The following is a 25,235-nucleotide window of genomic DNA, read 5'->3' on the forward strand; positions in this document are numbered from 1 at the left end:
GTTTATTTTTACTCTGCAACATGTCTACATCTTTCAGACCCGAGTCCTGGTTTGAATACAAGTCATTGCAAGCTACTGCTTTTCCTCTGCAACACTATCACCACAGCTGGTTTCTGTGCCATCAAAATATTCAGGCACATGCTGCTGTATCACAGAGAAAATTGGCTAGTGATGAAATAGATTATTGTGGGGTGAAATGGAAGGCAGGAGGAGACTGAAACACCTCTCCTGTCCACTTCTCTGTTGAAAATGGCACCTTTCCCCCCACTAGCTCTGTCGTGACGTGGGTTCAGCCCTTAAAAACAGCTCTGGATACTTTTTTTGGGAACAAACCGTTTCTGCTGGAGATGTCAGGGCACATCAGGAATTTTCTTGATGTATGGCAAGCCTTTGGAGGGGCTGCAGAAGTAGTTGTTTTGCTGATACTGACTAACTCACCTATGCCTCGGGAAACTGTGGAGACGTTTGGGTCTGATATGGCTTTAGGAGAAGCAGAAGCATCAGGGATTGCATGTCGTATAGAAATGTTGTTTTGTAGAAACATTTTATTCTGAATTTTATTTTATTCCGAAAACTTAAAAAAGATCAGGCTGTGACCAACAAAACCCAGACAAATAGATCCAAGCCAGAAGGTCTTCTATCCACTGATGTTACCTTTTGGAAATATATCCTTGACTTACTTCATAACCGTATGGTGATAAGTTAAATTATTCATACAAAAACAGAAACTGAGAAATTGTAGTTCCATCAATTGCCGTACAGCAGTTTTGCCGTCACATACCCTTGAAGTCTATTTTTGACTTCTGATTTGGCATGAGTACCATCTCTGTGTGCTTATATGCTTACAATCATGGTGCATTATAAATAGCCAGCAAAACACATATCTGCAGTGGAAGTGCAGCTTTGTAATATGCTTGTATATAACAGCAAACACCAGTTTTAAGCCATGAGATGCCAGTGACCAGCATTAACCTTCGGCCTAGTAGGAATGAATAACTAGCAACAGATATTTCACACTGGGCTGCCAAAGCATGTGTTAAAGACTTGCCTTGCTCTAGATGTCTACAGCATGTCACATAACCAGTGACCGAGAGCAGCAAAGAAGGCAGCAAGAGCATGCCAGCAAATTCTTTAAATACATTTCATCATCTTTCATATCAACATAGATTTCTAGCTAAAGTTAATGACTTGGTTTTGCAAGTGAACTACTTCTCAGAAGAATCATAAACTTGTAGAGTTGGAAGGTACCCCGTGAGTCATCTAGTCCAACCCCCTGCAATGAAGGAATCTTAACTAAAGCATTCAAGACAGATGACCATCCAGGCACAGTACCACCAGGCAGGTCATGCTCCCCTAAATCCACTTCTGTTGAAAACCAAGTTGCCCAGTCATCTAACATCCTAAGACAGAAGTTCTCTGCGTAATAATCTGGTGTGTCTAAAGCATAGAATACAATGACTTATGCTTAGGATGTCTGTTTACAACATCACTATCATAGAATCATAGAACTGTAGAATTGGAAGGGACCCCAAATAGTCCCACCCCCTGCAATGCGGGAATCTCAGCTAAAGCATCCATGACAGATGGCCATCCAACCTCTGCTTAAAAACCTCCAAGGAGGGAGAGTCCACCACCTTCCAAGGGAGTCTGTTCCTCTGCTGAACAGCTCTTAGCATCAGAAAGTTCTTCCTGATGTTTAGTTGGAATCTCATTTCTTGTCATTTGAAGCCATTTGTTTGGGTCCTACTCTCAAGCAGGCGAAACTTGCTCCATCTTCTATTAGATATTTGAAGGTGGCTATTGTATTATCCACATATTTGATGAGTAAGCCAGGTGTGTCCACCCCATCTAATATTTGTGCATCTGGTTCTTCCTGCCTAAGTGCAGAACCTTACATTTGTCCTTATTGAAATTCATTTTGTTAGTTTAGGGCCAGTTCTCCAATCTGTTAAGGTCATCTTGAATCCTGATTCTGTCTTCTGCTGCATTAGTTACCCCTCCCCAGGGGTGCAATCTCGCCCTCAGGATTGTGGGGGCCCGCCGCCATAACACGGATGTGTGACGTCACATACACACACCTGCACATAATGTGTGTGATGCCACACACAAGACATGCAACATCACATCATGTTGGGGGAGGGGGGGCTCCTTCAAAAATGCAGTGCAACATTGCATGTTGTGCATGTGACATCATACGCACTATGTGCAGGTGTGTGCATGTGACGTCACACATCTGTGTTGCGGCTGATGGTGACTCTTCCATCTCCTCTCCACGACCAGAGAGGTATCCTTTTCCGTTGGGAGGAGCTCAGACTTGGAGGTAGAGAGACTCTACCTCCATGTCTGAGCCCCACCCAGAAAAGGGTGACTCCCTGGCTGCGGAGGGTGGAACTGAACTGATTCTCGGGGGCTGTGCCACAGAGGCTGGCTGACTGCCTCTCTCCAGCTTTGCTCATTGACTTTGTGGGTGCCCAAGCACCCACGGCCCACTGAAGTTGGCTCTTATGCCCCTCCCAGCTTAGTATCATCCACATATTTGATGAGTATCCAGGCTGACCTGACAGAATATGCATCCTGCAACCAATTATGGTTATTTGTGCAATTGTGAGCATGAAGTAAAGTCAAAGAATCTCTCATTTAAAGAATCTCCATAGCCCACCTTCTGGAAAGTGCTATCCCAATGCCTTATATTATTTTGGTGATAGTGAATACTTTTCTGACAACCAATGGTGCCTAATTGAAATACTGGATCCAGGTTATGAAACTTCAGACCTGCACCTCCCTTGTTTTCCTGCCCCTCCTACTCTCAAATCTTTTTCAGGAATTGACCCACCAGTAATAGGTGAGAGACAAGCAAAACAGAAATGCATTTTTTTTTCTGTATTTTTTGATTTTTGTTGCATTAGGCAGATTATTATCCTGAGTCAACTCAAGAGGATGTTTCATAACCTGCCTATGTCTGTTTATTGATTTGCAAGCCTGGGCATCTCAATCCAGCTCTGTTTTTCCCCCCTTTGGTTGTCACCTGGCTAACTAAAAAGGCATTTTTAATTTTTACTCCTAAAACAATGAGAGCACAACTGGCAGGTTTCTGCTTGTCTAACATGTTGTAATTAATGATTCAATTCAGACTTTGATCTATTACATCTCTTAGTTTCTTGCCAATTGTAACAAAGGTCAGGAGCTATGGAGTTCATGGTATTTCATCCATATAGCATTGTTATCCATTCACCATGGCAGCTCTGTAGGAATAAGATGGTGAGAGAATTTAAATGCAAATGCATTCTTTTGTGATAGAAATGTGTGTGAAGCTAACACCTAGATGTTCTTTAAGATAAAAATAACTCAGATAAAAACCGCTCATATGCATAGTTGTTGTGATTAAAAATGCACAACTCTTTAGCAATATGCAGGCAGCCAGATTCTAAGCATGTTTCTTCAGAAATAAATCCCACCGAGTTCCATTGTATTTGGGACTAAGCTCCTTTGAAGCTACAATAACAATACTGTAGTGGGTTCTGTTAGGTGTACCTGTGAACCAAGGTATTCTTAGCTCCTTATGGGACTCAGTTGCATGAGTGCTCCCAGGTAAAGGCTTTCCTGAGTGGCCATCATGCTGAATCAGTTTGTGTTATAACAGCTATCAAGAGCTATGTGGCAAAAAACAATACTATCAAAACTCCACAAAGTCAAGCACTGGTAGCACTAACCCTGCATGGTAGTTGATGGCTAGTGCATGAGATATGTCCTCCTCCCACTTCCTTTTCTAGTTTGATAGTATCTTGCGCTGGATTTCTATTCATTTATGTATGTAAAACATTTTACCTCGCTTTTCAGCTTATTGCCTGTTGTCTGCCTGCCCCCCACACCATTCAGGAAAATTGCAATGACATCAGTGCCAGGACAGCAGCTCTGCAGCACTGTCCCACCACACTGGCTACTCCTAAATATCAGCTTTGGACATGACAAGAAGTTGGGACAATAGGAAGTGACAAAATATCAGCTTTGGACATGACAAGAAGTTGTGACATTTCTTGCCCTCTTTATCCCTGCTTGTCCTCAACAACAGTCATGACACATTGTACTTGCCATCTGCCTCCACTGAGCGGCAACTTGGTGAAGGAAGTTGTCATAGTACAAGTTATACAAAAGGGTTTTTGCATCGGGGTCAGCCGTAATGGATGCAGGCTGATGTTATCCACACTGCAGCTGTGCAGCATAAGTACTTTACGCCTCCGTCATCACAGTATTGTAGCTGCTAAACTTCGTGAACTGAGTCTTTTCGTTTTGGTCAGTAACTTTCTGGACCTTCCACCTTCTTAGGCTTCTACTCAGCAGTGGCAGAAGAGAAATGTAGTGTTCCCACCCCACTCTTCCAGGTTATAACCATCACGGTCACAGCCAGTGTGGTGTAGTGGTTAAGTGCTGTGGACTCGTAATCTAGTGAACCGGGTTCGATTCCCCACTCCTCCACATGCAGCTGCTGGGTGACCTTGGGCTAGTCACACTTCTCTGAAGTCTCTCAGCCCCACTCACCTCACAGAGTGTTTGTTGTGTGGGAGGAAGGTAAAGGAGAATGAATGAGACTCCTTCGGGTAGTGATAAAGTGGAATATCAAACCCAAACTCTTCTTCCTTCTTCACTCACCTTCAGTCACAAAGTAGTTTTTAAAAAAGTCACTTAAGATTACATTGCTGAGTTTTGATGCTTAAAGCAAGGATGAGGAGTTTAAGGCCCTCCCAAGGCAGTTGGATTATAACTTCCATCAGCCCCAGCTGGTGATGATGGGAGCTGTAGTCCAAAAACATCTCCAGGGCCCCAGATTCCCCATCCCTGTCCTAAGGCATGTATAGTCATCAGAGGCATGGACAGCAACAGCAGAAAGGCCTGCAAATTGCATAAAGACAGACCTAGCCTTTTATCAGCCTCTTGTGTGCTATGCTCTTGCCTTATCCCTGGCTCAAAAGACTAGAGGCACACCCACACCCAAGCACAGGTAACAGTGCACACTCTGTTGGATGCAAAACATGACGCAAGCTCACACTTAGGATCTTTATTTGTGGCATCTTTAAGTACATAGCTAGCCACCACCCAGGTATGTGCCACTTCTTTGATGAGAGTATTAGGAACATGTTAGGCCACTATCAGAACCAGTGGCCCTCCATACGTTGCTGCATCATAGCTTCCATGCACCATCCCTGCTTATTAGCCAAGGTTTCTTAGCCATTTCTGCACTTTTCTTTCCTGCTGCCATTCCCACCCATCATGTATAAATTGGCCTCTACTTCACAATTGAAATCTAAGCCTATACCTGTTTCACCCATTGGATTTATCAGAAAATAGCCATAGGAGTATTTTTCTTTTATTATTTTTGTGCCCTGTGAAGCTCTTCTATTAAGTTTTTAGGATGTTTCTCAGCAGGTTATTCCTTATAGGCAGACCAAACATACTCTCTTGTCTATTTTACCTTAGCCTGAAGGAACAATACACGGTCTGTACAGTTGCGCGGAATGAAATGAATGAAATGCACTCTTTATTCAGCAGATAACCACTACTTCGTGTTTAAAGTAATTAAAGTGACAGTTATACAAAATGTCCTTGTACTTATTCCTAGTACAAAGTGGTCCATATTTTGACTTTTGGGAATGCTTTGTTATAATTTTTTGTGGGCACGCATGCACACGCACACATGTCCATGATAAGATCCCACTTTACAGGCTTCAACCCATCTTCAATGAATCCCTCTGTCATCCTGGTTCTGTCTCCTAAGCTGAGTTCTTTGCCCTCTTGGGAGAAATGGATGGGGAACTCAGCAGTGGAGAATGGTGGACTCAGATGATCAAGATCGATGCTTGAGATGGGCTGCGCCATTCTGACTCTTTATAATTTGAGCAGAAGTGATTGCATTTGTGAACACATTTGCTCTGAATGTTTGTTGCATCCCTATCACAAAAAAGGTCTTCCCTTGCCACAAAAAATTGTAGGTGGCAGGCAAGTTTCAAGGGGAGACAATGCCTCTCTGTGGTCTTTGCATAACCCTAGAGTGCCTCTTCCCAACCTCCATTGACCTAATCTCTGAAGGCAGATGCATCTGGAGAGGGACCTCTGATGATAAACTGATGCACTGGCAATCTTGTGCCTTGGCGTCCTTTCCTCCAGAGATCTTTTATTATTGAGCCTGCTTAGATATGTAACACAGCTTATTTTATTGACTGGATGATTTTATTGATTGACCTTCTTTCCCTCCCGAAGGAATACACTGTGGAACAGTTAAAACATGCTGGGAACAATTGAGTTAAAAACATTCTAAAAGCAGCTACAGTTAAAAACGTTATTCTATTCAATGATCTTGGGTTTGCTAGGAACAGTATTCTTCAGCAACAAGAATAAACTTTGCCTTCAGTTCAGAATATAAAGAGCTGTATAGTTAGTAATGATAAAGATATTCTACTCCTTAATAGAATGTCTATTAAGAGGATATCAAGAATATCAAGAGGGAGGTAGCAGCAGACTTAGGTAAACCTCAGGGTTTGCAGAAGTACCAAAAAACTTAGGGGGGAGGGGAACTCATGTGTGAAATCCCTTCAATGAAGACCGAGCATGCCCAGTGGCCATGGAATGCTGGAGGAGTTGGCACGAAACCTCCAAGGGCGAGGGTTAATAGAACAGAATATCCTGGAACAGAGCAGAGTTCCGGACAGCCAGCTAGGAACAAAACACTCCACAACACTTGCATTATTTTTTGTCATGTTGAAATTCATTGTATTTGTCATAATTTAAAGCCACAAGGGATAAAAATGAATAAAAATACAAAAATACAATAGTAGGACAACTATGAATTAAAGGTCATTTCTTCAGTATTTTAGAAGAATTACAAAATAGAATCAGTGAAAGCCTCTCATTCAGGTACTTGTCGCTTCCATTGTCTTTACAAAGCAAGTTTATTTCAGTAGCTCCTTATCAGGCAATCTATTTCCATATTGGTGACGGCAGCATATTTCTGAACAGTTGGTTCTTGTTGCTGCGGACAAGAAAAATATGCAGGCTGGGAGGCACAAATTGTGCTGCTCTTGTTCTCTTCTTACCAAGAGATTCGTACCACCCTCCCTCAGTGAAATAAATTATCCTTGAGTCAGCACTACCATCCCAGAGGAGAGTTTCTCCCCCACCGCTTCCCAGACGGGACATAATAATCTATCATTCATTGTCTTGTTGAGGAAGGCTAACAAAGCGGCTGCCTTGAATTCATGCAACTGGAGCATTACGCATTCCTGTGCCTTTAAGATGAAAGCGGTTGCTATGGCTGCAGTGACGTGGTGCCACTGATGGAAGGAAATCCATGAGTGTGTGTGTTGTCTTTGACAATTCATATGAGAAGTTGCATTGCTGGCTAATCCTACAAGAGAAAACAATGAGGGGTCTAAGATGACATTGGAGCTGACAATTCAGATAAACCTTCATTAGCCCAAGAGAGGGTCCTCTTTTTTAGAAGGGCGGGAAGCCTACCCCCCCAAAAAAACAACCCACCCCTCCAACGTTTCACAGGTGAAAGTAGGCACACACTTGTAACAACCCCATTCTCATGTCAACAATTATTTCCTGAGGCTTTGAATCACCACCACCATAATTTTGCTGAAGGATAATAATCTGTTTTGTTGTGTTCATTTGCACTTCCTAGCCTGTCCTGTGCTCAGGGGTGCAGCTAGGTAACCTTAGACCCTGGACTTACTGGTCTTACAGGTGAGTAGAGTCTGCATCTGGTAAGAGCATTAATATGGCATGTGGGAGGAGGTAGCAGACATTTAAAGTGGGCTCTGTTAGGTGCTACACAGTTTTCAAATTTCATACCATGGCCAATTCCACATCTCTAGAATATAAAACTCTATTGTTATTCTTCCTTGATAGGAAGAAAACACAGGAAATGATGCAGTTTTTAGATGTGCAAAGCTGGATATTAGTTTTAGGTGGTATGCTAGCCTAATGAAGAGTTCTAGAGAACTTGAAAGCTTGCATACTATCTTGTGACATTTTTGGTTGGCTACAATAATGGTAGGGATGCAGGTGGCGCTGTGGTCTAAACCACAGAGCCTAGGGCTCGCCGATTGGAAGGTCGGTGGTTTGAATCCCTGCAATGGGGTGAGCTCCCATTGCTCGGTCCCAGCTCCTGCCAACCTAGCAGTTCAAAAGCACGGCAAAGTGCAAGTAGATAAATAGGTACCACTCTGGCGGGAAGGTAAACGCCATTTCCGTGCACTGCTCTGGTTTGCCAGAAGCGGCTTAGTCATGCTGGCCACATGACCCGGAAGCTGTACGCCGGCTCCCTCGGCCAATAAAGCGAGATGAGCGCCGCAACCCCAGAGTCCGCGACTGGACCTAATGGTCAGGGGTCCCTTTACCTTTTACAATAATGGTAGCCAAAGTCCTAATGAGGAGTTGTTGTTAATGAATTTCCTTACTGTTAAGCTGAGAGAGACCTCTGTTTGAAACCCGGGAGAGCCACTTTGTTTCAGTAGACAATACAGTTAGATGGACCAATTTATGTCTCAACGTAAGGCAGCTTCCTAGATTCCTATAGTTCAGTTGGTAGAGCATAAGACTCTTAATCTCAGGATTGAGATTAACCCCACATTGCAGGGGGTTGGACCCTCATAGTCCCTTCCAACTCTACAATACTATGGTTCCATGGTTGCTAATTGCTGGAGACATTGTGGTGACTATGAATGAACATGCACCTGAGGAAGTTTTTCCCCTTGCAATCAAACAGTATATAACTGTAAAGAATTAAAAAATAAAATAAAAGGTTGCTTCCCTGATTCCCAAAGTTCACTACCTCTACCAAAATTAGGTTTGAAAGAAGTCCTCTACTGCAGTAAATAAAGTCAGTTGTGCTGTGTATTTGGTTGCATTTTGTGTGTGGCACCCATGATAGTTTCTCCAGTTTGCAAATTTGTGCACAAGCCCAAAAAGATTGGCAACCCCTGCTAAAAACGATAGTCAAAGCATAATGCATTTGGGGTTTCTGATTACCTGATTACCTGATTATGTTCCTCTATGGTGTTCTGTAGCCAAGCCTGCCTTCCACTCAGCTTCTTTGAATGAGAATTGTTGTGTGCCCAAGGAACATAAATTCACACCTGTTGCTATTCCATTTCTCCCAACCCTTCCGTTATGCGGCATATGAATGCTGGCACTGTTCCTGTCCCAGCAGCTGGGGGCTCTGACTACTGCTCCCTATAGGTCATTAAAGATTAACTTTTAATGAGAAACTAACACTTTCAATGTCAGTTTGGAGGGTATGAAAATAAGCAAATGCCAATCAGGCACATTGGTGTCCCTTGTTCCTCAGCCTCTCCCATTTTTATTTTCTTTCTGCTGCTTGTTTCTCTCATCTTCACCTCCCCTCCCTCTATTGACATTTGTTAGACTGTAAGGTCTTTGGGGCACAAAGCTGTTCTTTCTCCCCTCTCTGCAAGGGCCCAAACAGTCATGATATTAGATCTATGAATGCATCTAGAAGTTCTGGTCTCCCACCTCTTTTAACGGCAGTAGCCAAAGGGGAACCCAAGCAGGATCTGGACTGCAGTGTGTAGGAAGTGAAGATTACCAGGGCCTCTGCTGTCTTAAATCTTCAACAGAGATGTGTGGCATGGAGCTTGGAAGAGATGTAAGCCCCCACCTTGAGAATTCTAGGGACATACCATAGCTGAGTGGCAGTAGAGCATATGCTGTGCATGAGAAGGTATCAGGTTCAATCCTTGTCATCAAGTTAGTGGAAAGTGTGAAAAAACAAGCCTGAGACCCTAGAAGGCCACTACCAACTAGAATAGGCAATGCTGAGCTATGGCTTATCTACATTTACCTTCTTTCTTTCTTTGGCCCCATGAAGTCCCACTCTTTAGTCTTCAATCAGAGCAAATGTCAATTTAGGTTTTCTGTAGGTTGCTGTTTGTTCTGATTAGACTTTAAAGGGCAGGGGCTTTTGTGGGGAAAGCTGTGGAGCAAAAAGAAAGGGAATGCCCAGACATGGAGCTCTAAATCGCAGACCATGCCTTGAAAGAGCAGAGGGAAGGTAAGTATGGATAATCCCCTAGATGGACGCACAGTCCAATTTGACTTAAGGCAGCTCCCTGTGTTCCTGGGCTAAGTTCCTCATAGATCTAAGTAAGACAGTAGCAAGGCCTAATGGATGACAGGAGAAAAAAGATCTATCTTTCAGAATAATGGACACCTTGCTTTGTTAAATACTTCTGTACCATTCCTAGACTCTAGTAGGACTGAGATACCCTTAATTGCTAATTGCGAGTGCAGAGCAAATGTGGCTCAGGTTGGGGCTTGAAGGTGGAAAACCCAGTTTAAAATTTCTTCTCAAACATGAAGCTCCCTAGAAAGCCTTGGGCAAACCACCGTATCTCATCTTAACTGACTCACACAAGCATAGAACCCACAAAAATTATACTACATCATCATCACATGCACACACCAAAAACAACAACAACACTCACACCTTACAAAGTCCAGATAATCCAGACCCATAGATGCACCACACCCCAGCTCCAAGTGCTTGCTTCAGCTTGCTATCCCAGTCAGGAATGGCAGAGGCAGGTGGGCTGCACTTGGAAGTGAGTAAAAGCAAGTAAAGGGGGAACATTTTCAGATAGTGGCAGAGCAGTGACAGTACTGGGTGGGCAGCTGCAACAGTGGCTGAAGGGCCATTACTGAGTTATGGCTTCTGGTGACAAAGGGACTTGCCACTCTCACTTGGAAAGTCAATTGGCAGCAGTTAAGCTCACTGTGCAGCCTCAGGTCATTCAAACTGTGTGGGTGGAGAGTGCATTTTCACACTTTGGCACAGCAGACCAAAAATATGTTTTTAAAAACAAAGGAGCTGAAAGTGAAAACAAAGGAAAAGGTCTTGCCCTTTGCTTTTCTGGCAAGAAGCCAGAAAGCAAAGCAAAAAATGAACTGGCTGGTTTCCCTTGTCATTATTGTCTGCCCAGTTTTCCAAGCACCATAGCACCTGCTGCGTTGGTAACAGCACTCACAGTGCTGTTCTAAAGCCAGGCGGCTGAGGGTAGCTAACCATGGCTGCAACAATCTACCTACCTGTTAAGTTGTGGGTGAACATATCAGACGACACAGCGATTCTTCAAACAGCTCTTGTTTATTCACAGGCCAGAACAGAGCTGAACAGCAAACAGCTCAGCCGGCCTGCTTTTATAGGCAGCCGGCTATCAACACTGTAGCAACAACAACCCAGGGTTTCCCACCTAAAGTAACTGACGTGGACCTGAGTGAAAACTACCGTATATACACGATACTCCTGGTGGCCAGGGTGAGAACTTCAATACATAACACTACCGGTACTTCCCTGCAAATATGCCCCATTGAACTCAATGAGACGTACCTCAGCAGGTAAACCGAAGACTGGGATAGCCAGTCTTGAGTCATTTTGCTGCCTGAAGCTAAGGACAAAATCATGCAACTGTCCATTCCTCATACATAAGCCAGTCAGACTGGCACTTGAATCTTACTTCACTACTGAGGCAGGATCCTGAGGGCAGCAGACTAGCTTGGGTGATAGCAAAGCAAACTGCAGCACTCCTTGTTCCACAGCCCTCAGCACCTGCCCCGACTGATGCTGCCACTTTGCTTAATGAGAGTAGCCAGCAAAAAGAACGTAAGTTTACCCTGCCAGGATGTCCTTAGAACCTGGAACAATCCACAATATTATCTTTTCAAAAAATAGTATCGTGAATGAACAGAAGCTTTAAAACCCAATACACCAGGATTTTTATATTTTAGCCCGCAGTAAACAAAATTTTTATCTGTGGTTACCTTAATTTATTTAATAATTAATCAAATGGCTTAATAATCTTTATTTCTTATTCCCCCCCCCCTTAACAAAGTACAACTCCTAAACATGGCACACAAGCAAGGGACAGAGGGCAATAACACAAAATCCTTTTGCTCACTGCTCTCTCTCCACTACAAATCTGACTCCCTTTGTCTCTGTCTCCGTCTCTTACACACAGTGTCATTTCCTGGATTGGATTCCACTGTTATGGAAACAACTCTTTCATTCTCTAAGAGATTTCAGAAGGTGTGAGGGAGGCCCACACTGTTCTGGGAAACTGGAAAGAGAGGCCAGAGGCATGTACAAATGAGAACAGCAGAGTGCTTTTCTCATTCATCCAGTCTTCCCCACCCCCTTCCTGTCTGTACTGTAAGCCATTAGGCAATTGAAGTTTCCTCCTGCGCTTCCTGAAATATTTTTGGAACGCAGTAGATAGAAGACAGAAATTTGCTAGCAAGCATCTGAGGACATCCTTTCTCTATTACAGTACTGTATTGGTGTTGCATCACTAATTGGTAAGCCCAGGGGTAGGCAACCTAAGGCCCGGGGGCCGGATGCGGCCTAGTCGCCTTCTCAATCCGGCCCACAGACGGTCCAGGAATCAGCGTGTTTTTACATGAGTAGAATGTGTGCTTTTATTTAAAATGCCTCTCTGGGTTATTTCTGGAGCATAGGAATTCGTTCATTTCACCCCAAAAAATATAGTCTGGCCCACCACTGTCTGAGGGACAGTGGACCAGCCCACAGCTGAAAAAGGTTGCTGACCCCTGGGTAAGCCCTTGCCCAAAGTATCTTGAGGTTTGTCCGCTGAGGTGAGGAGAGTTCTGCTCAGAGGACAAGACCCGCTACCATCAGCCTCACTGATGTGGTCCAAAGGAAAGCCAAGCAATTTCTTTGGCACCAGCTTGGTTGCAGGAGTTGCTTGAAGGAGACGTACAATGTGCCACCCACTCTTAGGGACTCCACTCTGATTTGTGTAGGGTTTATTCCTTTGCCTTTTCTTGTCCTGAAGATATTATGCAAGGCAGCAAAGGTTTAGGATCAGAGTTTTTCTTCTTCTATAGGGGCTCCCTTTCCAGGTTGATGAGCCCTGGTAAACATGCTTAACACTGCTCTGCAAGTTTGGATGGATTGTATTCATGATGTACCAGATATGTTTTAAGGATTTACCATCCAAATGCCATCAACTACAAATTCACCTGAGGCACAACAGCTGCACTTGACTCCTTCTTTTTGGCCGTTGGATAGTAAAACAGCATCAGTCGATGGAGGACAACAAGAGTAAAAAGCGCATCACCTGACAGAGGACCACACAGTTGCTGCAGCTGGGGGATGAGCTAGGATGAAAGCCAATGGGAGCTGCCACAACAACCTAATGTTAACAGAGGCAGGGGAGAGAGATGCTGCTTCCAAGGTACATTAAGTGTTGGAGGAGAGAGAAGCAACAACAACGTAATTATATGTTAGTAATTTTAGGTAAGCTGCCTTGAGGATCCTTCTGGATCAAAAACCAAGACGAAAATAAAATAAAATATATAATACCTTCAGGCAATTTTAGTAATTAATATAGCAGCAGTCATCTCAGGAAACATTCTCTGAGGGCTCCTGAATCACAGTAAAAATAGAAGCATAGCATAGTGTTGTTTCAGTATTATAGGAAACTACAATTTGAAATACTAAGAATTACAATAATTACATTGCTATTAGTGACTCTAAGAAAGCTTACTCAATACTTAATTGGCAAAAAAAATTATTTGTTTCTGAAGCCTTTGGAGTCATTTCAAGGCAATGCAAATTACTGTTTTATGTTCATTGGAGATGAGTGCATTATTTTTAGTGCTACAAATAGAAATAACAGCTGTCATTTACACAGCCCAGCCCCTTGCAAAGTAGTTGAAAGACACACCCAAGCAGCAGCAGCAGCAGCAGCAACAACAACAACAACACAATAACAGCAGACAAGCCAAGAATATGTTGAGTCTGCCACTTCTGTTTTCATTTTTTGAAAGCTGCACAACTGGAAGCCTGGACAAAGCAACCCAAATTGGAGTGTGCCATCAGATAGTGTAAGGATGGTGTGCCCAATATCACCTCTTGTATTATGGGGACAGCTCAGCATATGTCAGTCCTGCCAGCCCTCCTGTCATCTGAATAAATAGACATAGGAGTGATACATACTAGGAAGCCTGGAGGTTTGGGTGAATGGAAGGATCACATCCAGTGTGGCTCCCAGTGTGTTTCTGGGCACAAATCAAAATATTGACTTAATAAAGATGTATTCCTCATGCTCTGGACTCATTTGGTTACTTCTCCATTGCCTTGCCCAAAAGAGCTATGTTGGGCAAGATCCAAGAAGGAAGTCAGATAGACAGCCGCAAGCACCTTGTCCAGATCTGTAGGCCTCTAAAACCAGAACTGATCCCATGTAGGAAGTGGATCTGCAGAAAAACCTCGCAGCATTAGCTTGTAAGGTACAGATTCTTGGCACCAGAGCACAGTGGTTTAGGACGCACATGGAGAATTTGGGATAAAGAAAAGGTTTATCCTGATCATTAGAGTCTTAACTTGAAACTGATTGTTTCATAATGTAATTTTAAAAGCTATTCTCCATAATACCAGATTTAAAAGTTTAGTGCAAGAAAACCATACTAAGCACCTTTGGAGGGCGACACTAATGCTAATTGAGCTTGATAATCTTGTAAATCTCGCTCGTTAGTGTTGAACAAATCTTTAGCTACACACCAACCCTTTTCTGTATTAGCCTAGACCATAAAGAGAGAGAAAATATACTAAGGGCTCATTCACACTTTGCTCCACACTTTCTAGGCATAGGTCTGTGTTTTCCAGACCCCTGTCCAGGTGGTTTCTTTCCCCCCATTTTTCTTTTGGTCCTGGCACTTCCCCTGGGAAAACCCATGCTTTACCACTGAAATACATTATACGCTTTATACCCCATATACGCACACTCAACCACTTTGATCTGTTGCACTGCACTGTTACTCATTTCACATTTATAATAACTGATCTTTTAATGGCAGCACCTACACTTTGGAACTCCCTGCCTTTTGACACCAGGCATGTTCCTTCACTGTACCCTTTTTGGCACCTTCTAAAAACATTTTTGTTTAGACAAGCCTACCCAGATATCTAGAATACTGATTTGGGTGCCAATCTGCTTTTGATTGTTTTAAAATGTTGCTTTTACTGATAATATCACTGCTTTATCCTTTTGTAAACTGCTCTGTGTTTGTGTGAAACAACCAAGCGGTGCATAAATTCTATGAAATAAATAAAATAACTGTTGAGGGTGATCATTGTAATTAGCATTGTGTCCAAGGGGCCCCCATTACCCACTTCAAATACATAAGACTACGGAAGAAGCCTGGTGTGGTGTGGTGTGGTGTGGCTCATATGCTCCTGTGGCCAGGCTAGGAATGTGAGAGCAGGCAGGCTTTCACTGATAAAACAGCAACTAGCCACAATGTGTAATATGGGAATGCTGGATGTAATTGGTGAATCAACCCACCCAGAGGTATAGCTGGGTTTCTGTGTTTAGTGCTTCCAGTAGCTGAGAAACAATTGCAGAAACTGCAGCTGGGCCATACATTCTTCTGGACCTGTTTTGCAGAATCTGTTGCTGTGGACTGGTATTCAGATTTCTGGAATGCTTCCTTTCTACTTGAACATACTTATATACTCCCAGAGACCACACATCATTGCACTCCAGACCCAAATGGACCACTGAAAAAGTCTGGCTCCTTAACACCACTATAATCTGAGGGGTCCTGGCCAGTTGGAAAGAAACCTTTGCCAATCTGATGTCTTCCAGATGTTCCCACCAGCTCCTACCTTTTAAATCAGGGGTGGGGAACTTCTGGCATGTGAGCCAATGTTGGCCTGTTGGCCTCCCCAATTTGGCCCACTAGGCTGTTTTGGTCAAGCTGTGCCTGCCTACCCTGCACCAGACATCATATTGGACATCCTGCTGGAGAGTGGGTTAAGCCACTATGCTGCTTGGGCTTGCCGATCAAAAGATCGGTGGTTCGAATCCCTGGGACGGGGTGAGCTCCCTTTGTTCAGTCCCAGCTCCTGCCAAACTAGCAGTTCGAAAGCACACAGTGCAAGTAGATAAATAGTTACCTCTCCATTTCCACGTGCTGCTCTGGTTTTGCCAGAAGCGGCTTAGTCATGCTGGCCACATGACCCGGAAAAACTGTCTGCGGAAGCAGATGAATGCCAGCTCCCTTGCCCTTTAAAGCGAGATGAGCACCACAACCCCAGAGTCGTTCGCGACTGGACTTAATTGTCAGGGGTCCCTTTACCTTTTTACTGGAGAGACCTTTAGTGGATGTTCTCTAAAGCACCTCCCTCCCTTTATTAAAGCTCACTGGAGCAACCTTTAATTTGGGGGGGGGGTGCTTTAGAGAGTGGTTTGCCTCTCTGAAGCATTTCCCCCTCCCTATCTTTAACATCACTCCAGCAAAATATTTTCAGGTGGTCAGTGTCTGTCAATCATGTGATCTGGTAATGTCATGCAACTGACAAGTGGGTAGCCCTGCCCACCTGTCAAATTTGGCCAGTGAGGCTGATCCTGATAAGGATCTGGCCCATGGAGCCAAAAAGGTTCCCTGTCCTTTTTAACATCCCACAGTTTTAAAACATGTGCAGAACACTGATACAGAAGATTAATAATCAGGTATCTCAACTGATTTAAAAGAAGGCTCTGTATTTTGAAGGCTTTCAAACCTTCCCACTACACCTTCTCCCCCCCCACCCCGGTCTAGTGCACCCTCCTGCTACAAATCTGATATTTGCTCCTGGGGGGGGGGGGGATACAACAAAAGCCCGTGCATTTCCTCCCTGTCAGTGAAAGTAGGAGTTTATTCCTGTGTGTTTCACTGAGTTATGTGGGAACACCCCCACCTCTGACATCATGGCTCCAATCAAACCGAGAGCCCCTATGCCTTATTTTAATAGGTGGTTGAAGATGCAATCCTCTACAGAATTACTAAGAGTCAGCCCCATTTCTGAGTACGTACGTTTGGGCTAGCACTATGTGTCTCCTGCATCACATATTGTCTGACCTTCACTTCAACATGCAGAGTGTTAGAGCTGAAGACAACAGGTTGACTTAGCTCTCAGCCCCCACTTGTGGTCAGATAAGTCATAAAAATAGCAGGAGTAAGGCTGGACAGCAGCTGGTGTCAGCTGCCTCAGCGCTAGTCATGATGACGTGTTTATGTGGAGAAATAACAGATGTGGAAACAAACAGAAGTTGACGTTACGTTACAGGAGAAACACGACAGGAACAGGGAGATTTTCGGAAGGGGGGAAGAGGAAAGTCTCCTAGCAACAGGATGAACAACTGTTTTTAGAAGGGAGCTTGATTTGGCTAAAATTGGGAAGGGTTGGGTGGGGCTGGTAGACTTCATTTAAGTTTCCTCTCCCTTCCCCCCGTAAGTTGTGCACTGATAGAGGCACCATTCCTCATGCCCCATGCATTACTGTTACTTTTCTCCAGCAACTTTTCTTTTTAGTCGGGGCCAAAAGAAGAAGAAGAGTTTGATATCCCACTTTATCAGAATGAGTCTCAAAGCGGCTAACATTCTCCTTTCCCCTCCTCCCCCACAACAAACACTCTGTGAGGTGAGTGGGGCTGAGAGACTTCAAAGAAGTGTGACTAGCCCAAGGTCACCCAGCAGCTGCATGTGGAGGAGCAGAGACGCGAACCCGGTTCACCAGATTACGAGTCTACCGCTCTTAACCACTACACCACACTGGGAATCAGGAGACTGACATAGAGAAGAGGGTGAAGAACCTGTGACCACCCAACAGCCATAGGACTCCAGATCCAATTCACTGTGGTACAACACCTGAAGAGTCACAGGCTTCTACCCAAGGTGTACAGCAGCCTTCACCAACCTGGTTCCTTCCAGATGTTTTGCACTAAAATTCTCATCATTCCTATCCATTGGCTGATGTGAGTTTTAGTTCAAAACTACTAGAGTGCAATAGGTTGTAGAGCATCTGAGCTGTTGTTCCATTTCTTGGTGGTCAGGCCACCACAGGAGCATGCCTTCCACACTTTTTGTCAACAAAAGGCTGAAAAGGAGTGTAAGAGACAGGGTGTGCTCCCTGCTGTCCCTTAACACCAGAAAATGGGAGACCACTCAATTCAACCACCTTGCATTTAGCACCCTTCACTGCCACCAGGAAGTTTTCCCAGTGGGAAATAAGAGTTGCCCAATAAGAAGAACCCTGTAGCTGGAGCAGGCTTGTGGTCCATCTAGTCCAGCACTCTGTTCTCAAAGTGGCCAGCCAAATGCCCCAATGAGAAGCCTGCAAGCAAGACCTGAGTGCAACAGCACTTTCTCCTCTTTTGGCTTCCAGCAGCTAGAATTCAGAAGCATATCACTTGTGACTGTGGATGCAAGAGTGCAGCCATCCAACACAGTGTTCATCAGGGAATTAATTATTTAACTATCTTGTCTTCTGTATTCCACCTTTCTTCCATCATGGATCCCAAGGCAGGATACATGTGACCACCATGAAGTCAGACCCTTTCAGGCAATAGCTGGACTCCAGGTGGCAGCCTCATGTGCCTAAACAGTCTATATTCCACAGAGTAGCCACTTGCGGGGTGAGGTGGCCACGTGTCTCAGAGCAGCTCTACACAGTAACTACTGAAAGGGGAGTCATGTAACTCCCAAGATGTGCTTGCCCAACTAGAGCGCCAACAACTTCAGGCTGCATCTCCTGATAGCAAGGCTAATTAGAACACCTTGATCACTTTCGGCAGAGAGTGGTACACACCCACTCACCTTTTATTTTTTTCATGACTGCATACCTGCAGTAGAAACCCTGCCGGGATTACTGTGTAATTAAAGGCAGAAAAACACTTGGGTGTTGAGGAAGTAGCAGAGCACCTGCCTTGCATGCAGAAAGTACCAGGTTCAACCCCCAGCATCTCCAGGCAGGACTCGGAAACTTCCCTGTCTGAATCCCTGGAGAAATGCTGTGATTCAGTATAGGCAATGCTGACCCAAACAGACCAATGTTCTGACTTGATATAAGGCAGATACCTTAATGCATGGACAACAATGATCACAGTCTTGCTCTCTGCCTGCATAGTAATAATTTCCCAAAGTTGCCCAGCCTGATTCAACCCCAAAATGTTAAATCAACCCATATGAATCATTTGTCTCTTGAATCAAGTACAGTGGTACCTCGGGTTAAGAACTTAATTTGTTCTGGAGGTCTGTTCTTAACCTGAAACTGTTCTTAACCTGAAGCACCACTTTAGCTAATGGGCCGGAGCACGATTTCTGTTCTCATCCTGAAGCAAAGTTTTTAACCCGAGGTAATATTTCTGGGTTAGCGGAGTCTGTAATCTGAAGCGTATTAAACCTGAAGTGTATGTAGCCCGAGGTACCACTGTAGTGGCTGATGACCACTGGAGCTAGTGAGCCAGTGGGCAGGGCAGCTAATGGACAGTAGAGCCCGAAAGTCAATAGAGATACTCATCTTACTTGTTTACTTCCCATCCTCCTCCATTTCAGAAATATAGTGGACACTTAAGCAATGTTCAAAAACAAGCACCAGATACTTAAGACCAAACCAGCAGCAAGTTGGATGCCTCTGGAGGAATGCAACACCATACTATTATCTTCATTCCATCGGGGCAAGCATTTCTGCTTGCCAGATTAAAGGACCCCCTGCATCCTCCTACAATGTACTGTTCTGGGGATTTTCTCAACAAGCCAGAGTTGATTTGGGGAGGGCACATGGGGGAGTAGAGGGTGAAATCCCCATTACGCTAGCAGGATTTGTGCTGGCTTCTACTAGTGCAATGGTTGAGTTAAAATTTTATACCTTATACCTGGAGAGCTGGACAGGAAAAATTCCAGGGAGTCTCTGAGTGATGAAAAATGTATGAATATGACTCTATGGGACACAGGAATGCTGAGCTGTAGCTCTGGCTTTTAGGGTGTAGGAAAAATAACCATAGGATTCTAACACTCCTTGCCTCTCCTGCCCGAATCCCTCATCCTTACTTAACAGAGCATGCCAATACAATATGGTCAGATGCCAGTTTATTGATGTATGGTTGGCCACATGTGGCTTTGGATGTGAGCCACAGCACCCTCCTGTCCATTCAGGAGCATTTCCATGAATTTGGCTGGAAAAGCACAAGACAAGAGGCATAGAGCAGTGGCAGCCAGTGAAATGAATCTCCAGGACAAACTGCCAGGTGGCCACTGCATCACAGCACAAGGAAGCAGGAGGACATTCCCAGTGGTGGTTTGTTCCTCTTGGGACTGGTACGCTTAAAGGCAGGGAGACCAAAAGTACATGGAGCCAGAGCCAACGATAGGCAGACGCACCCCACGTGCATCAAGGCCAAGGCAGCAAAACACTATACACAAAATTAGAAAATGTGTGAAAGGCATTTGAAGTAGAAGTAGCAAGCACAGGAAGCCCAAATCTAGATTAGAACCCTGGTGTGCTGGGCAGAGAGGCAGGCTCTAACCCCTTGCCCCCTATGCTATGATCCAAATTTGGGCTGAGCCGCCCTGCCTGCTATTTGAATTTAAAGGAAATGCCTCCCTTTTCTTTTATTTCAAGGCAAATAACAGGTGGAACATTTTGTGCTGAGGCAATTGGATGCCTCCAGGAACCAAGAGGACATTTTTTTAAGGGAACATATCCTCATTATTGACCTAATTAGCACTACATGGACGTATGCAGGGCAGGCCCCACAGGGTTAGATTATTCCTTTGAAGATGCACTTCAAAAGAAGAAGAGGAACTGTTGCTTTCAGGTCTGGGCCTTTGTCCAAGGGCCTGTCTTCCCTACGTCTCCCTTCTCTTGCACCAGGTATCTGCCTGCTCTCCCCGCCTCTCTCAGCTTAAGAACAAAAGAAAAGCCCCACTGGATCTGGCCACATGGGTACCTAGTTCAGCATGGTGCTTCCTGCAGTGACTAACAAGATACCTCTGAGAAGACCACAAAAAGGGCTTGAAGGCAATAGTCCTGCTCTGCTTTAGTAACCAGTGTTATGTGTTAACAGTGACTCAGAATGTAGCAGTTAGTGGTCATAGCTTGTGGTCACTGACAGACCCATACTTCTCCAAGCATTTGCCCAATACCTTTTTAAAAGACAGTGGCCATCATCCCAAATTCATGTTACCTACTTCTTTCCCAATCTGCCAGGCTCCTTATTTACTCATAGACTTGCCTGCCTGCTGCTTACCTGTACTCTTGTTTCAGCTGCTATTCAACAGTGGCACCTACAGATCACCTTACTTGCTTAGTTTAGTATTTAAATGTGTATGCTCAAAGCATTTCATGACAGAACAAAAAAAAATGCAGACGGATATACCATTACAATAACAATATAATAACAATAATATTACATCATTTCAAAACATAACAATCCCAACAAATACAGTAACTCAGTTTGATTCTATGAGCATTATAACGTTTACAGCTCACATGCTGGCCTGCAGCATAATAACACAAACCTCCTCCACCTGTTTTCTTTTCTCACCTTCAGCATGTGAAAGAGGCTTCCTTCCTGCCTGCCTGTGCGCTTCTCCTCTCCAGTGTGGTGGAATTGCTTTCCTGGCTCATCACATCCATGCTTCAGATGCTGAAGATCCTGCTCCAGTACCTGCAATTTATTGGTATCCACCTATCCAGCCTTGGCTTACTTTCAAGGCCTCCGCCCAGCTAGTCACAACTCAGTCCCTCCTTGCTCTGCTACTACTTCTGACAAGTCCCGTCCTTTTCCATCTGATGTCCCTCCTCCACAGCCTTCAGACTTGGGTTTATTTATTTTGCTGAGTATGGTTTTGCCCAATATGTTTTGGTGCCTGAAGATGCAAATCCAGGTGGTTCCTCCCACAGCTTACCGTAGGGCACAGCCTACTAGGGAGTACTTCTGCACAAGCCCTGCTGGAATGAACAGGTATTGTGAAGCACGTTTGAAGTTTCAGTGGTGGCCACTGGCCAGTGAGGTGGGGAACAGGGCAGTAGGTGGCAAAGCATCCACTATGCATGAAGAAAACCCCAAGTTCAAGTACCAGCATTTCCAAGCAGGACTGGGAAATATTCCTGCCTGAAACCCTAACCATGGCTTAGTGTTATGTGTACACCCTGCCCAGCAGTTTAACCATGGTTTATTTATTGCCAACCACCAGGATCTTAACCATAGTCTGTGTGGCTTATGAACCTTGGTTTGCTTTAATTGTGGGTTGGTGTTATGTATGAAGCAGGCCACTATCCTGAAGTGTTCTGGGAACAGCAGCTGAGTAGGCAAGGCAAGGAAGAGATGGTTCATCATTTTTTAAACCATTTGAAACTATTTTTTTAAAAATAATTTTTTATAGGGGCAATGATTGCAAGCCCCCAGTCCTTGGGGGCTCGGACATGGGTGTCAATGCAGGTGAAGAGTGAGCCCAGAGTAGGGGGCCAAAAGTCCATATTGTTTTTAAGGTCCTCTGGTGGAATTAGGTCTTCCCCTGGGGTCTTCCCCAGTCTTTATCAAATCTGAACTGAAGCCTTTTTAAAGGCCAGTTATTGAACATATTCTGTTAATGTTTGGCGAAATAAAAAAATTAAGCAGTTGATAAAACAGCACCAACTGCAAATATTTTTTTAAAAGGCAAAGTGGTTATTTATGTTCATTTTTAATACAATATTTCTGTTAAAACTCCCCCCTTTAAACACTATTGCACAGTGTTTTAATAATTAAAAAAGCATGAATTAAAATACTGAAAAAAATATGTGGCTATAATGGGATCTACTGAAAAGATGAAATAGACAGTGTTCAGAGATACAGCTGCATGGAAATAGGCTCAACCACTCAGTACATCACTACATGTAGCACAACCAGGTGTCTTTTAAAGAAAGAAGTGTAACATGAAGGCAACCACCTAACTTGGGTCAATGGGAATTGCTGTCCAAAGTCCTGGGGGAGCAGCACCAGGTGGGTGAAGGCTGTGCTAAGGCCATCTACACCTGGCAGATATTGTGTTCTGTACTTTCCAGAAAGTTTGGATTTTCTGTAATTTGAGAAAAGGTGGAAATAACACAAGGAACACAGAGAAGAACAGTGATTTGATGACACTACGTAGATGCTGTTTTAAAAAAACACAGCAAGTTTACATAGGCATTTCCATGTTCTCCTGACCAGAGTCTCCTTAATGCCTATTTTGGCATTAAGAGGTATATAAATTGACCAACTAAATGAAGCACGGTTATTCCACACTAAATGCAAAGTGTGGAAGCAGCTGTGCAAGGCAGCAAGATGTTTGGTGCTTGTCAGCTCAGAAGAGGGACAAAGGACTCATCAGAATGAATACTGTTATGAATTTGGAGGATCAGCCTGGATGATGCCCTAAATTCCTCCCAATTCTTGGGATCCTGTATCTGAGGGGCTAGAATGTTTGAGAGCAAGTTTGCCAAACCAGTTCCTTTGTTTAGGTACTGTCTTTGGCTGATTAATTAAGCACCATGTTTTGCATAACCAAAGGAGTTGCTCTGTGCCATAGAACAAATGGGTGGGCCCCCCCATCTTTGTAGGAGAACAATAGCCAATGTTATACATCAGTTGAGCTGGAAGTGGGCTGGTAGCTGGAGACACAGAGACATGCTCGCTAAGGGCTGGATCCAAAGTTGTGGCTCATGGAGATTCAATATATTTGGAAGTGTTAATACTGTGAGCATCTCCATCCTATGCTCAGGTTGTTTATATATGTAAATAAATCCATAGATGCTAATGACACGACAGTGTCTGCCGACCTTCATTCCAAGGAAATTGAACTCAGGGCAAGTGCTAGAATCCCTGGCATCTCTTACCTCTTGGAGACTGGAGTAGCATTTAACAATAATTTTTAAAAGCTCTTTATTGGCAAGCCAGTAAGTACATTGCAGACCCTGACTTATTGCAGTAACTTTTGAATATCTCATTACAACTGCAGCAATGTTGTCAATATATGTGAAAGTCACCCTTCTGAAAACAAAACACACATAGATATACCAATAGGGAATTAAAATTTAAGCAACGAAGTGAACTTGAAGAGTTAATTGCATTTTGGCAACTCTCACCTGTAGCCATTGGCAGAAGGGAGCCTAAGATTTTATTGATTCTGAATGAATTCATGCCTATTAAAAGAAAATGCAGGTATTACCACAGCCCTGTTTTCCACTTATGGCAGACCTGTTTGCATCAAGTGCAATGAACTGCAACGTTTATTATTGGTTGTACAACTATAGCAATATTTCAGTTTAGAAGACATGAAAAGCAATAACCACAAATCTTACAAGAGAAGTGAACTGATCTGCACCTGCCTTCAGCAGGATTGAGATGAGAGAGTATGCACATTTTAAAACAGCAGACAACCACCAGGAGGCATCACACTCCACAAAGTATAATTAAGGAGCTGACGGAATTAAAATACAAGCTGAGTTCAAAAGGTATACTACATGCCTTTGTCTTTTTAAAAAATGACATTCTTTTTGTGTTTTCCACCACAGAATTCTAGGAAGGACTGTATAATTTTCTTCTTCTTTAATAAACCAAGGGAGGGGTGGAGGTGGGGAAGCTATATTCTATAATTTATTTATTTGTTTTCTATTCCAAACACCAATATAAATATTCTTAGGGTGGCTCACAGCAATAAAAGAATCAACAAGATTTACGATTCATGATATTTATGAATTACGAATCATGAATTATGAATCACGAATTATGATTCGCGGTTCATGATATTTATGAATTATGATTCGTGGTTCATGATATTTATGAATTATGATTCGCGGTTCATGATATTTATGAATTATGATTTAGGATTCATGATATTTATGAATTTTGAATTACGATTCATATTTATGAATTATGATTTACAATTCACAATATGTATGAATTATGATTTACAATTCACGATATTTATGAATTATGATTTACAATTCACGATATTTATGAATTACGAATCATGAATTATGAATCACGATTTATGATTTCCAGCAGCGGGGGGCCGCTAGGGATGCATTGGAAGATGGCCGACAATACCATCTCTCCGTCTCACACAAGGTAATTAAGAGGCTGATATGGAAGTATGCAGCCTCCCTTGTTACCCCAAGGGAATGGGGAACACTGCCTCGCCTGTGGTTGCCATAAATCACCCCCGAGTTTGAAAGAAGGGGGTGAGGGCACAAGGCGCACAGCACTCGTGTGGGATAGCTCTCCCGGATGCTGTCTCTGATCACGCGGCCTGGTTGCAGCAGCTCAAAATAAACAATTAGAGAGAAGCAAATGCACATATTTCGAGTGAAGTTAAGACTGCTAATTGAAGTGACCTCTGTGAAGTGAAGCGAC

General features: G+C 43.7%; 1 protein-coding gene and 1 long non-coding RNA gene across 4 annotated transcripts in view; one reads left to right on the forward strand and one right to left on the reverse strand.

The window, feature by feature from the left end:
• Positions 1 to 21,515, reverse strand: part of ACSL4 (acyl-CoA synthetase long chain family member 4) — an 83,526-nt gene extending 62,011 nt beyond the window's left edge. For both annotated transcript variants that reach the window (XM_081847036.1, XM_081847032.1), the window contains exon 1: positions 21,405 to 21,515. The gene's annotated coding sequence lies outside the window, so the exon portion shown is untranslated. The remainder of the gene's footprint in view (positions 1 to 21,404) is intronic.
• LOC309333617 overlaps positions 1 to 22,730 on the forward strand; it is a 32,243-nt gene extending 9,513 nt beyond the window's left edge. The window contains exon 4 of one of the 2 annotated variants that reach the window (XR_014152596.1): positions 21,411 to 22,730. This is a non-coding gene — a long non-coding RNA (uncharacterized lncRNA). Of the gene's footprint in view, positions 1 to 11,171; positions 13,381 to 21,410 lie in introns of those variants that run through there. The other variant, XR_014152597.1, reaches the window with a different exon arrangement.
• Positions 22,731 to 25,235: the final 2,505 nt, after the last annotated feature.

This window comes from Podarcis erhardii (genome assembly GCF_964252035.2).
Source record: "Podarcis erhardii genome assembly, chromosome: Z".
Lineage (NCBI taxonomy): Eukaryota > Metazoa > Chordata > Lepidosauria > Squamata > Lacertidae > Podarcis > Podarcis erhardii.